The following is an 11,459-nucleotide window of genomic DNA, read 5'->3' as shown; positions in this document are numbered from 1 at the left end:
CATTTTGCAGGAGCTGTAGTGTGTAAAGTTCATGCCCCAGACAAACTGATGTTTAAATGTACTGGCAAGGGTATTAGAGGAACCTTTGATTCCAGCAGTGTAGCACAGTTCCAGTGTAGAGAAGAATCTGTGAGAAGAAAAATAAGAATGCTACATTCTTTTCCATGGTGACTCTTTACTTGGAGCTTATTCCGGCTGGCCTTCCCACCTTAATTTGTTTGTCTGTTTTTTTCCTGCCCCTTTTTTCCTTTCTGACCCTGGATCGATGAATGTTTTTGCATTTTTCTTCTGCCCCTGATATATGTATTTCTTATTTTATCGTTTCCTGTTCCTGTTTTTGTAATTAATGGTTTTTAACTGCTGATTGAATTTTTAACTTGTATTGTAATGTTTTTATAACTTTGTAAGCCGCCCTGATCATTTTTTGGAAGGGCGGGGTAGAAATAAAAATTTATTATTATTATTATTATTCTACTTTCGGCTTCGCTTGCACGCAAATGAAGCTTGGGCTACACAGATGGGCTTAATTTTAACAGGTGCCACCCCATATGATAGAACGTCACAGCCTGATTAGGACTGAATTGATATTCCTTACTTTTACAAGTCCTAGAACACAGTGGGTGTTCCTTATTTTAGGCAACCGAGCTCCTGCATGTCCTTGATTTTGGATATTATTAATCAGGCCAGATTTTACAACATAAGCTTCACCACCACCTTTTAAAATAAACAAAACCAGATTGTCACTACTTGGGAAATTCGTGGGCCAATATATTTCACTTGATGAAAGGTAATCATTTCTTGGAAACAACACTAACTTTGATTTATTGAAAACATTTTTTATTCGAGTGTTCCACACGTATAAGACTCTGAAGAGTACCACAAAAGTTGAAAACCGTTTATTATAGTAAAAGCAACACGTGAATAAAACATAAAATAAGCAGCTCACCAACAGCCACCAGTTGGGTAGTATAAATAACTCATTAAATGCTACTTAAATTTTAAGCAAACCAAAATGAATACATAGAAGATATTGTTCAGAATCCTGATAACTATGCTTGGGGGAGGGAGGATCTAAAGTTTAGTAGCCATCATAGAAATACTCTGGTTTCTCTTCAGATCATATCTAATCATAGAAAAGGGTTGTTTTGTTCCTAATAGTAATCCATGTGCATGTAAGAAAATAGTGGCATCTGGAACAGGGGTTAGCATACAGTATGCAGGGCTGCACTTTTATTGCAACAATAGTCTGGTTTGACATCATTTTAACTGCCATGGCTCAATGCTATGGAATTCTGGGAATTGCAGTTTGTTGTGGCAGACAACAATTTCCCAAACTACATTTCCCAGAATCCCATAGCGTTGAGCCATGGCGGTTAAAGTAATGTCAACCTGGATTATTTTTGCAGTGTGGATGCAATCTAAAATGCTGTTACTATACCTGCCAACTGTCCTGATTTGGCAGTGCCAGTCATAGGACATTATCACATGAGCCCCCGTTCTCACTGCGATTGTGTTAGCGAAAGAAAACACACAGATACCGGTTTGAGAGCAACCCTTATCATTTGTCTTCAATCACAGAAATGTGGCTGCAATGGTTATTGCTGGTTTGAGACTCTCTTTACTAGTCTGCTCCTTAACTTGCTTCCCTGCCCTATTGCTCTATCCATTATGCCTTTCATTTTTTTTTTTTAAAAATATATCTATTTTTTACACAATTTAGGAATTTTGATAATGCAATTTAGGTGGGAGGGAAGAAAAGAAAAGTTAAATAAAATAAACCTGATGGGGGATAGTTGGAGGGGGAGTGTGGGAAGGCTGAGATCAGTCTCAGCTTCACCTGAACACTGGGTCTGCTGCTGGAAGCTCATCACACAGAACTAATGCCCCAGCAGTGACACTGGCAGCTATTGATAGGTAAAAATTGTCAGTGAAAACATGTGCAACAGGCAGAGGTGGAGGACAGACCAGATACAGCTCAGCTATGATGTTATCTAACAAGGTTTGGCTGTAGAATTATCCTGCTTTAATTCCACTTTTTTAGCCTTATGGGATAACCTCCTCAGTTAATCCTCTGTTACCTACTTCTGCACTTTGAACTCAGTTTGTAGCAACTGAAGTAAACATAGGACAATGGTGGAGGGGAGTGCAAGGAGGAGAGAGAAGTGGGACATTTTAAAAGCAGATGAAAAGTGGGATGACAGAGGATTAATCAAGATTGTCCCTCCCAAATTGGGACAGTTGGACAGTATGTGGCTAGATGGTCTGCCTCATTCCAAGGCAGCTGGGCTTTCCTGGAGTTGAAGAATAGGGCCACAATCTTCAGCAGAGGTTCTTCTCAAGGTGCCATCACCATCTGACATCAGGTTTTGGCTGTGACCGTTCAGAGAATCTTTTCCTTTGTGAAAGTGTCTTACATTTGGAATACTACCCTAGTATCCACTTGATATATTTTCAGTGCCACGTAAATAGTTTTTAAAGCTCTGTCCTGGGACACTAACCACACTGAATAGTTATTTTAAAAGCTGTTTATGTTTGAGTCTGGTGTAACTGATGGATGCTATTCCCTCTCCCCATTGTTTTATCTTCTTTTATTGTCTGATTCTTTTATTTTATAATTTTATTCTTTTAATTGTACCCCTTATGCTGAAGCATTGCATATAAATGCTCTAAATAAAAAAGACAACTTACCAAGGGGAAAATAGTACTATCTGCCATTTCTTTAATGGCAACAGTGTACCAAACACATATATTCTCTTAGTTTATTTCATTTATATCCAGCCTTTTGGGCTGCCCAAAACCTTCAGTATAGTTCACTACTAGAAGAACAGAATATTGCTACAGTAAAACAACCTTAGAAACTGCATAAAAGCTAGCCATAACAGAATTAATGAAAACAAATACAAAGGCTGCAGCAGACCCCCCCCCCTTTTTTTATAACAGTTCACTTTGAGAGTTCAGAAGTCCAGCTGAACAAAGAGATTTTCACCAGCAAATTAGGTCTTGTTTTTATTTTTAAGGAAGTTGTCTCCAGATTTAATTTTAGGATTGCTTGAACACATTAATTCTGAGACTTACATATTTTAAGACCTTTTCATTTGCAGATTATCCTGATAACCAGAATATCCCATGAAGTCCTATTTGGCTTGGGTCCAGGCTATCTAAGGACCTGATCCTGCCATACGAGTCCATCTGAGCTCTAAGATCTTTGGAGAAGCCTTTTTCTCAATCCCACCATCCTCATGTCCAGGTTTGGTAGTGAAGCAAAAGAAGGCGAGCCAGCATGGTGTAGTGGTTTGAGGGCTGAACTATGATTATGGATACCAGGGTTCAAATCCTGGCTCAGGTATGAAAACTCACTTGGTGACTTTGGGCAAGTCACAGTCTCTCAGCCTCAGACGATGGTAATGGCACCGCCCCTCTGAAGAAACCTGTCGAGAAAATCTTATGATAGGTTCTGCCTATGGCCGATATAAGTCAGAAGTTACTTGAAGGCACACAACAACAACAACAACAACAATACTTACTGCAAGGGTAATAATTAATGTGTACTAAGTTGTGAAGTTTTTTTAATGTGTTATCGCCCAAGTTAAAACCAATGGAAGGCCTTCTGTGCCTGTGATTATTGTCCTGCTCTTCCATTCTGCTGAAAAAGTCAGGCTTCTGTAATCAAACTTATTTTCACATTGGCTCCTTATACCACTAGAGAACAAGGACTGTAAAGTTACCTTTCACACTTCAGTTTCAGTCCCGCGTTTACATCTCCCACGCTGGGAGCCATTTGTGGTGCTCACCAGAACTTCTGTAGTGCTTCCCCTGCACATTCCTTGTCCTTCATCTATATCTGGCTGTAGCCCTGGAAGTTGTCATCACCTTTCCCTGCCCCACATTTTGTACATTTCTAAAAATGATTGCTGATATCCTACATTGGCTACTTAGTTATGAATGCATAAGTAAGTAATGTCTCCTGGCCCAACCCTGTAAGCCTACCTTAACAGCCAGCAACTACATCAAAAGAAACAGGTCTGTTCAGCTGGAGATTGGGGTGCAAGGAAGATTTTGTTCTATCCTTCTTCCACCAGTGAGTATGGCTGTGAAAAGAAATTGTGATAGGCATCCTGCTTCTCACAAGGGGGATGGTATAGGGACAGGATCGCTCTCCCATCCTTATCCCATCCATGACCCAAGTGAAAGTGATTGTGCAAATCACTTTGACACTGCAGCCAGCTGAAAAGTGCTTTCAGTCATCATAGTACAGTCAGCCCTTCTTATATACAGATTTTTTATACACGGATTCAAACATCCATGGTTTGAAAATGTTCAAAAAAAGTATAAATTTCAAATATCAAACCTTGATTTTCCATTTTTTATAATGGACACCATTTTGCTATGTCATTATATTTAATGGGACTTGAGCATACACAGATTTTGTTATACACAGGGGATCTTGGAACCAAACCCCAGCGTATAACAAGGGTCCACTGTATTAACAGGTTCTTTCATTAATACAAAAGACTGCAAGTGACACCCGGCTGCAGTGTGAAAGTGATTTGCACAATCACTTTCACAGGTGCTTTCCTGCCGGGTCAAATGCGGGTCATGTGTGAAAGTCTTTCCCGTGATTGGGTGGGAAGGATGGGACAGGGACGGGACAATGATGTCCAGTTCCTTGTGTGATAATATTCATTGTCACAACTTTGCTTGCTGGGGAGGGGGGGTAGGAGCTGGAACCATCACCCTCCTTTTACCCCAATTGCTCCCCACTTACTGAGTAGGAGCTATTGTGAGTGACAGGTCTGTCCCCCAGTCAACTGGGAAGCAGCTGGCAGATATCCTGAGGCCTTGCCATTCAACAACAGACCAACACAGAGATTAAAAGGGTCACACAGTATATATACCCCACTCGCTTTCATGCCACAATCCTCTGAAAATGCCAGCCACAGATGTAGTTGAATTGTCAGGAATAAATTCTTTCAGAACGCGGCCACATAGCCCAGAAAACCCACAAAAAACTATCAATGCTGGCCGTGAAAGCTTTTGACTTCACAGCTGACAGATGTTCTCTTACCCTCCTCTCATGAGTGATCTCCAATGCAACAGTGAGAAGCAGGGTCCTTGTCACAATTCCTCCTTGCTGTGGAGATCACTTGCACAAGGGAGTGATGGAAACATCAGTTGCCCTTGTTGCTCAAATCAGTTGTGGTCCAGACTATTTGAAAAATTGTATCTCCCTCTAAGAGTCCCATTTGAATGCTAAGATCTTCATGAGGGGCCGTCTCTCTGTCCCACAACCTTCCCAGTTGCAACTGGTGGGAACAATGGAGAGGGCCTTCTTGGTGGTACTTTGGAACTTCTTTCCAGGGAGATTACAGTGGTTCCCTCCTTGTTCTCCTTCTGCGGGAAAGGAAATCTTTCCTGTTTGGTCAGGCTTTTAGGAACTTATTACGATGGGCTCTTAATAGTGTTTTGTTGTTGCTGTTGATTTTTATATTCTGTCCATTAATGAATTTTAAATGGATTAATTGGTTTAAATTGTTTTAATTGTGTTTAAAACCCATTTTACTGATGATTTGGTATGGTCCAAAACACGCTGCTGAAATAATCCAGTATGAGACCACTTTAACTGCCCTGGCTCAGTGCTTGGGAATTCTTGGAACTATATTGTGACACATTTAGCTTTCTCTGTCAGAGAACTCAGGTATAGGAAAAAAGGTAGGAAATAATAATAATAATAATAATAATAATAATAATAATTTATTTATATGCCGCCCGATCACTGGGAATCCGGGCGGCTTACAACAGAGGGGATAATAGACGGTTTCCTGCCCTCAGGCTTACAATCTAAAAAGACATGACACAAAAGGAGAAGGGAATGGTGAGGGGGGAAGGGATCAGGTCCAGCATTCTTCTCTCCCTCTGAGGCCTTGACCAAGGCAGATGGACTGAAGGGAGGGCTCTTTTCCTTAATCGAGGCTGGGCCCGATGGTGTTGGGCCTGTCAATAAATAAATAAATAATCACCAGATCTATCAACTCGGAGTACATATGTGTTCTCCTCATGCACTCAGGCTATGCATTACTTCATCTGTTCTTGCATTTGTCCTCTTTCTTTACGCATAACCCCCACCCCATGCTTCCTAAATGATCTTTCTTCTCCAAACCTAACTGGCATCTTGTCTCCGCACTTTGTATTGCAAATGCCTTGCATTTTGCTGGTGATGGGAGGCTGAGGATGCAGCACATTGGATGGCACAATCCCCACCAAAGCCTTTGTTTGAAGGCCTCCTAATAAATCAGCTGGGATACAGGCAAAGACCCACCACACCCTATTTGCACAGTGTAAATTCTGGCTGGGTTTCTGCCTCCTGTCATCTCCTCTTGCTGGTGTCATGTTACTCCCTCCCGCCCTGTGAGTGAAACAACCCACCTGTGCCTGAGGGGCCTGTTTTGGATTCCTGGGAAACTTTAACCTCTATTAATACCACTAAATTATTTGTTCATATGGTAAAGCACTTATGTAAACTGATCTTCCATGCCCTCCCCCTCCCCCCTGCTGCCTTGGAGGAGGTAGAGCCCTTGCACAGATGGCGCTACCTGCTCTCAAGAGGCTTTCGACCCCTCCACATTCTTCTGTGCTCTGATGCTTTTTTTTTAAAGGCAAGACTGGAGGGTAGGGAATTTTTGTGACTGGAGGGAATAAATGCAGCACTGACTTATCTTCAGAGCTTGCAAATGTTACTTTTGTAGACTACAACTCCCAGAATGGCCTGCTTGCTGGAGTTGTGGCCCCCCAAAGTAATTTTTTTCAAAGTTCAGTCTACCTTTTTGAAAGCTCTTTCACACTGCAGACATAAAGCAGTTTGACACCACCTTAACTGTCATGGCCCCATCCTGAAGAATCTTGGGATTTATAGTTTAGCAAGGTACTCAGGCTGGTCTGTCAGAGAGGCCTAGCACCTCACCAAACTACAGTTCCCAGGATTCTGTAGGATAGAGTTGTGGCAGTTAACTTGGTGTCAAATTGCTTTGTTTCTGCAATGTGAATACACCCTAAGATGCAGCAACATGTTGGTCTTCCCAATGTCAGCTTTTACCGGGACAATCACAGATTTCTGTTGGTAATCCCAGGTTAATTGTCATACATATAAAATTCATTTAAAAAAAAAGTTGCCAGTCTGCTGATTCATTCCTTTATAGCAAAATACTTACACTGCTTCATGTACATGTGGGGTGCAGGTTGTCAGACAGGCACATTTCACGTTCAGTAGCTCCCTCTCTTTAAACCAGTGGACTTCCAAAGGAGCCAGGGCCCTTTTCCATGCTCCACAGGAACTGTGGCAGAGTTGGCAGGGCAGTTTGATGACAGCCTTGAAGCCTTGGGATGAGTGTGGCATTGGAGTGTGGCCTCAGTCTTTTCGGTTGCCTATACTTACTTATTTAGTGATACAGTTGGCACATGCTCTGGAGTAGCTGATAATGCCCAAGAGCTCATCCAGTCAGGGCAAATATGTTGGTTCATTGCTGTGATTTCTTCTCTCTGTGTCTGTCTTTTTAAAAATATCCAAATGACATGTCCTCTAGTCAGTTCAAGAAATAGGATTTATTTTATTTATTTCAAGGATTTATATCCCACATTTCTCCCACAATAGGATTTGATTTAGGCTTTTTAGTCTGATTTTTTAAAAAAGCATACAAAAGCCAGAGAGGACAAAATTTGCTCTTCAGCCTGCAAAACCATCTCAGCAAACTATGCCCTGGTTTATTTGTTTATTTACTTATTTTTAAAATCTTTGGAAAAATCTTAATGTAGACCCAAGAAATTGCATTCCCACAGCAATAGAACAAGTGGATACAGAGGAAATGACTGGTAAAACCCAAGGAGCTGGGAGAATTCATGCTTATTTAAACCAGCATGTAGGAGCCTCATGTGGCCTACTTTACAGAGCTGATTCTCTGAGGAGTTCTGGGAGTTGTTAGGTTTTCTTCCAGTCTCCAGAACTCCAACACTGCAGTAACTTAAAACTTGAGTTAAACATTTAGAAATACATTCTCTGAAGATGCCAGCCACTGATGCTGGCGAAACATCAGGAACAAACTCTTCTAGAACATGGCTGCATAGCCCGAAAACCCCACAAAAAACCTATGGATGCCGGCCATGAGAGCCTTCGACTTCACATTTAGAAACACGGTTTAGGTATCCAAAGAAAAAAGTTAAGCAAAAATAGCAAGGAGATATGATCACAGCAAATATAAACATTCTAAGTGTGATTGATTTCCCATGTTTCATTCTCTTGAATGTTAGAAATTTGGGGACTGAAAGAAAATTTCATTTGGGATGGCAGAATTTTTATATAGGGGTGAAATGTGCTCATTTTCCATCCCCATACTGACACCTGACATGGAAGTGTCCCAATATATATGATTTGGAAAAGAGTTCCATATATTTGGCCCAGTGCTAAAAGGACTGAATTGTTAAACATGGAAGAACCCCATGACAGCAAGCAAAGTGTTTGTTCTACTCTTGATAAACTTATTTTTCAAAAGCTAAATGACTTACCTTTATCATATAAACAAAGTGAGGGAAAGGGGCAATGTCATTTTTGTTGCTGTTGTTTGCTTCTTTGCTATGTGTAAACCTATTCTTGTTTCCGACTCATGGTGACCCTGTGGATGAGACATCTCCAAGAATCCCTATCCTCCTTGCCCATAAGCCCCTGATTGGGTGTATCCATCTGGTTTGTGGTCTTCCTCTCTTTCTTCTACCCTCTACCTTTCCTAACAGTACTGTTTTTTCCAGTGATCCGTACCTTCTCATTATGTGATCAAAATACGATAGTCTCAACCTGATCATCTTAGCTTCCTAGGAGAGCCCTGGTCTGATCTGTTCAAGAACCCATTTGTTTGTTTTCTTGGGTGCCCATGATATCCTAATTTTAGAGGGTGATATTTGTAGGTGTGGATTTGGACTTAAGATGCTGAAACAGCCCTGAAATCTTCAATCAATTGGTTCCTTACATTCAGGCTTGTTGTTCCAATCTGAATTTTGGAAGATGCAGAACATAATAAATGCCTATATATCACTCATTGGTTAAAGGAAAATCTGTGCAGCATGGGAAAAATAGAAATTCCATTGATATTAATAGAGTCAAGGTTTTTCTTCTGTCCTTTTCACTTTGCTGGAAAATAACTACATACATCTCTACTTGCATGAAACATCAGCAATAGAAAATACACCAAGGTACAAGATGCATTTAATGATGTACAAAGAATAAGGTCTTGAATGTAAATTGATCATATTTAAATATGCTTGTGAAAAATGTTCATGTCCCCTAAATGCCTTCTCTCCCCCCCCCCCTCTCTGGCTGTCTTGAACCTCCAATCAAGGCCTGCCTGGGAGCAATTTGGTGTTGGAAATTGTTGCCACACGAACAGCTGAAGGCTGGCAGGGTCACCTGCCCTCTGTGTCACACCCTGTCATTTTAGATTAAGATATGCAAAGGCGACATGGCTGCGAACTTTCCCTTTGCTGCTGTGGCTGTGGCCATCCCCTTGGCTTTAATGAGAGAAAAGCGTAATTGGAGTCAACTGCTTGATTATGATAATTGCTACTGTCTGGGGGAAGACGCATTCAGGGCCTGTAGCTGGATCGATAGTGCACCTTTTAGGGTAGATGCTGTCTGTGCACAGGCAGATGGGTCTGGGGGAAGTGAAGCAGCTCTCCCTGGCCCCATACTGGCCTTTGACCTTAGACTGACCACTTGTTCACGTCAGGATTTCTGCCGGTGAAGGAAAGGGTCAATAGGCTTCTGGTTGTTCCCTGGTAGTCTTGGATGATTCATCCTGAAGGATTTATCCCCTTAGAGGGAAAGGGTCTTCTTAAAATTTATCCTCTTGCTACAAGCAATGAACAAGATGCTATATATTTTCCATTGGGAAACCAACGGTTTTCATTGTGTTTCTTGTCAAGACTTGGTGGGAACAAAAATCTTTCCTTTTATGTGTTCAGTTGGGTTGGTTAGATTGGGATTGAAGAAATATAGGGTCCAACACCACACTGTCACTGGTATCCAATCTTTCATCTTTATAAGGTGCTATTTAGGTTTTTCCGACTGCAAGCATTATATACACCCACTGCTGAGATCAGTGCATCTTTGGATAAGGTGTAGCTGAGTATGTTTTCAAAGTTATAGATGCCCAATATAGCATCTAATGTCTTGGTTTGGAAATCAGTACCAAAATTGGCATGGTCCACCATCGGGCTTTTATTTTCTCCCACATTGTTTAAAACAAAAGGCAGTCTTGTGTGGATCAGCACAAAGCTTAGGGGGAAAAATCCAGTATCCCTTAACCAACATAGACAATTTAGTCCAAAAACATAAGATTTCTCAACTTTCATCAAGTGTAGAAGTGACTGGGGACAAAGGTTGGTTTATTTATCCCTTTCCTCTCAAACCATTTCCTCTCTCCTAATGGCTCCCCAGATGCTTTTCTCCCTGTGAAAGGAAGGTATGAACCACATCCACAAAACTCTGAGGCTTATAGTTGATACAAACTTGTGAATAAACATTACTCAGTTAGATGAAGTACCGGTATACCTCAGTGAATGAAGTAGATGTGTTCCTGGACATTACTTTTTTAACAGAAATTTTGCTACCAGAGGCAGAGATAACATAGAACAAATAGGGATAGGTTCCTAGATTCCCCCATAACAGTTCAAAGTGTTTCAGCCTGCTTTTCAGCCAAAACTAACAATAGGCACATGTGAAATAAAACAAAATGACTACTAACAGACTGATATCCATTTTCAGCATTTACCTTGGGAGTTTTATACTGGGATTCTTATTCTGAAGCAGTGCCTTATATAAATTGAACAAAGAAATAATTTAACTACAGATATTTTCATATCATTGCTTAGATAAATCCATGCAAAATACTAGCATTTAATTTATTTGTTCTAGGACTGCCACAGTTATAATCATATACTTTTGCAGAATAATAATTTGCTAGCCAGGACATAGCAGTATAAAGCCATTTTTAAAACTAGCCTGTTGAGGTAAGCATATTATAATGGCTAGCCTATAGGCAAAACACATTCAGCTAAAGTGTACTCTTCCAATTCCCACATTAAACTTAATAATGATAGTTGAATCAAATCATATTAATAACATAAGAAATGTCAATCTCTGGTTATGTGGAGTTCCCCATGTATTCTGTCTGAAAATATTCTGTTTTAAAAATAAGCTGTCAGGAACGTTCCTCCTCATTATGTCTCTGGGTGATCTGATGTTATTTTAAATCATGAAAGCTATGGCGTGCTTAGAGGAATGGGTGTTCCTTAACATCTGACTGTCCTGATGCATAACCTGTATTCAGGACAAGAAGTTGCTGTCAGAACAGAATACGGAGAAGCAGAATGGTTCCCAATCCGCAAAGGGAGCAGACAAGGCTGCATACTATCACCCT

General features: G+C 40.8%; 1 long non-coding RNA gene across 1 annotated transcript in view; it reads right to left on the bottom strand.

Moving 5' to 3' along the window:
* Positions 1-5,788: 5,788 nt before the first annotated feature.
* Positions 5,789-11,459, bottom strand: part of LOC149316037 (uncharacterized) — a 54,435-nt gene continuing 48,764 nt past the window's right edge. Inside the window, exons 2-3 of the long non-coding RNA XR_016280694.1 lie at positions 7,206-7,543; positions 5,789-5,991 (exon numbers count right to left, since the gene is read on the bottom strand). This is a non-coding gene — a long non-coding RNA (uncharacterized LOC149316037). The remainder of the gene's footprint in view (positions 5,992-7,205; positions 7,544-11,459) is intronic.

This window comes from Sceloporus occidentalis, unplaced genomic scaffold (genome assembly GCF_023333645.1).
Source record: "Sceloporus occidentalis isolate IW3139 unplaced genomic scaffold, rSceOcc1.0.p SCAF_3, whole genome shotgun sequence".
Classification (NCBI taxonomy): domain Eukaryota; kingdom Metazoa; phylum Chordata; class Lepidosauria; order Squamata; family Phrynosomatidae; genus Sceloporus; species Sceloporus occidentalis.
Note: the sequence above shows the minus strand (reverse complement) of the source record. Positions and strands in the feature narration are given on the sequence as shown.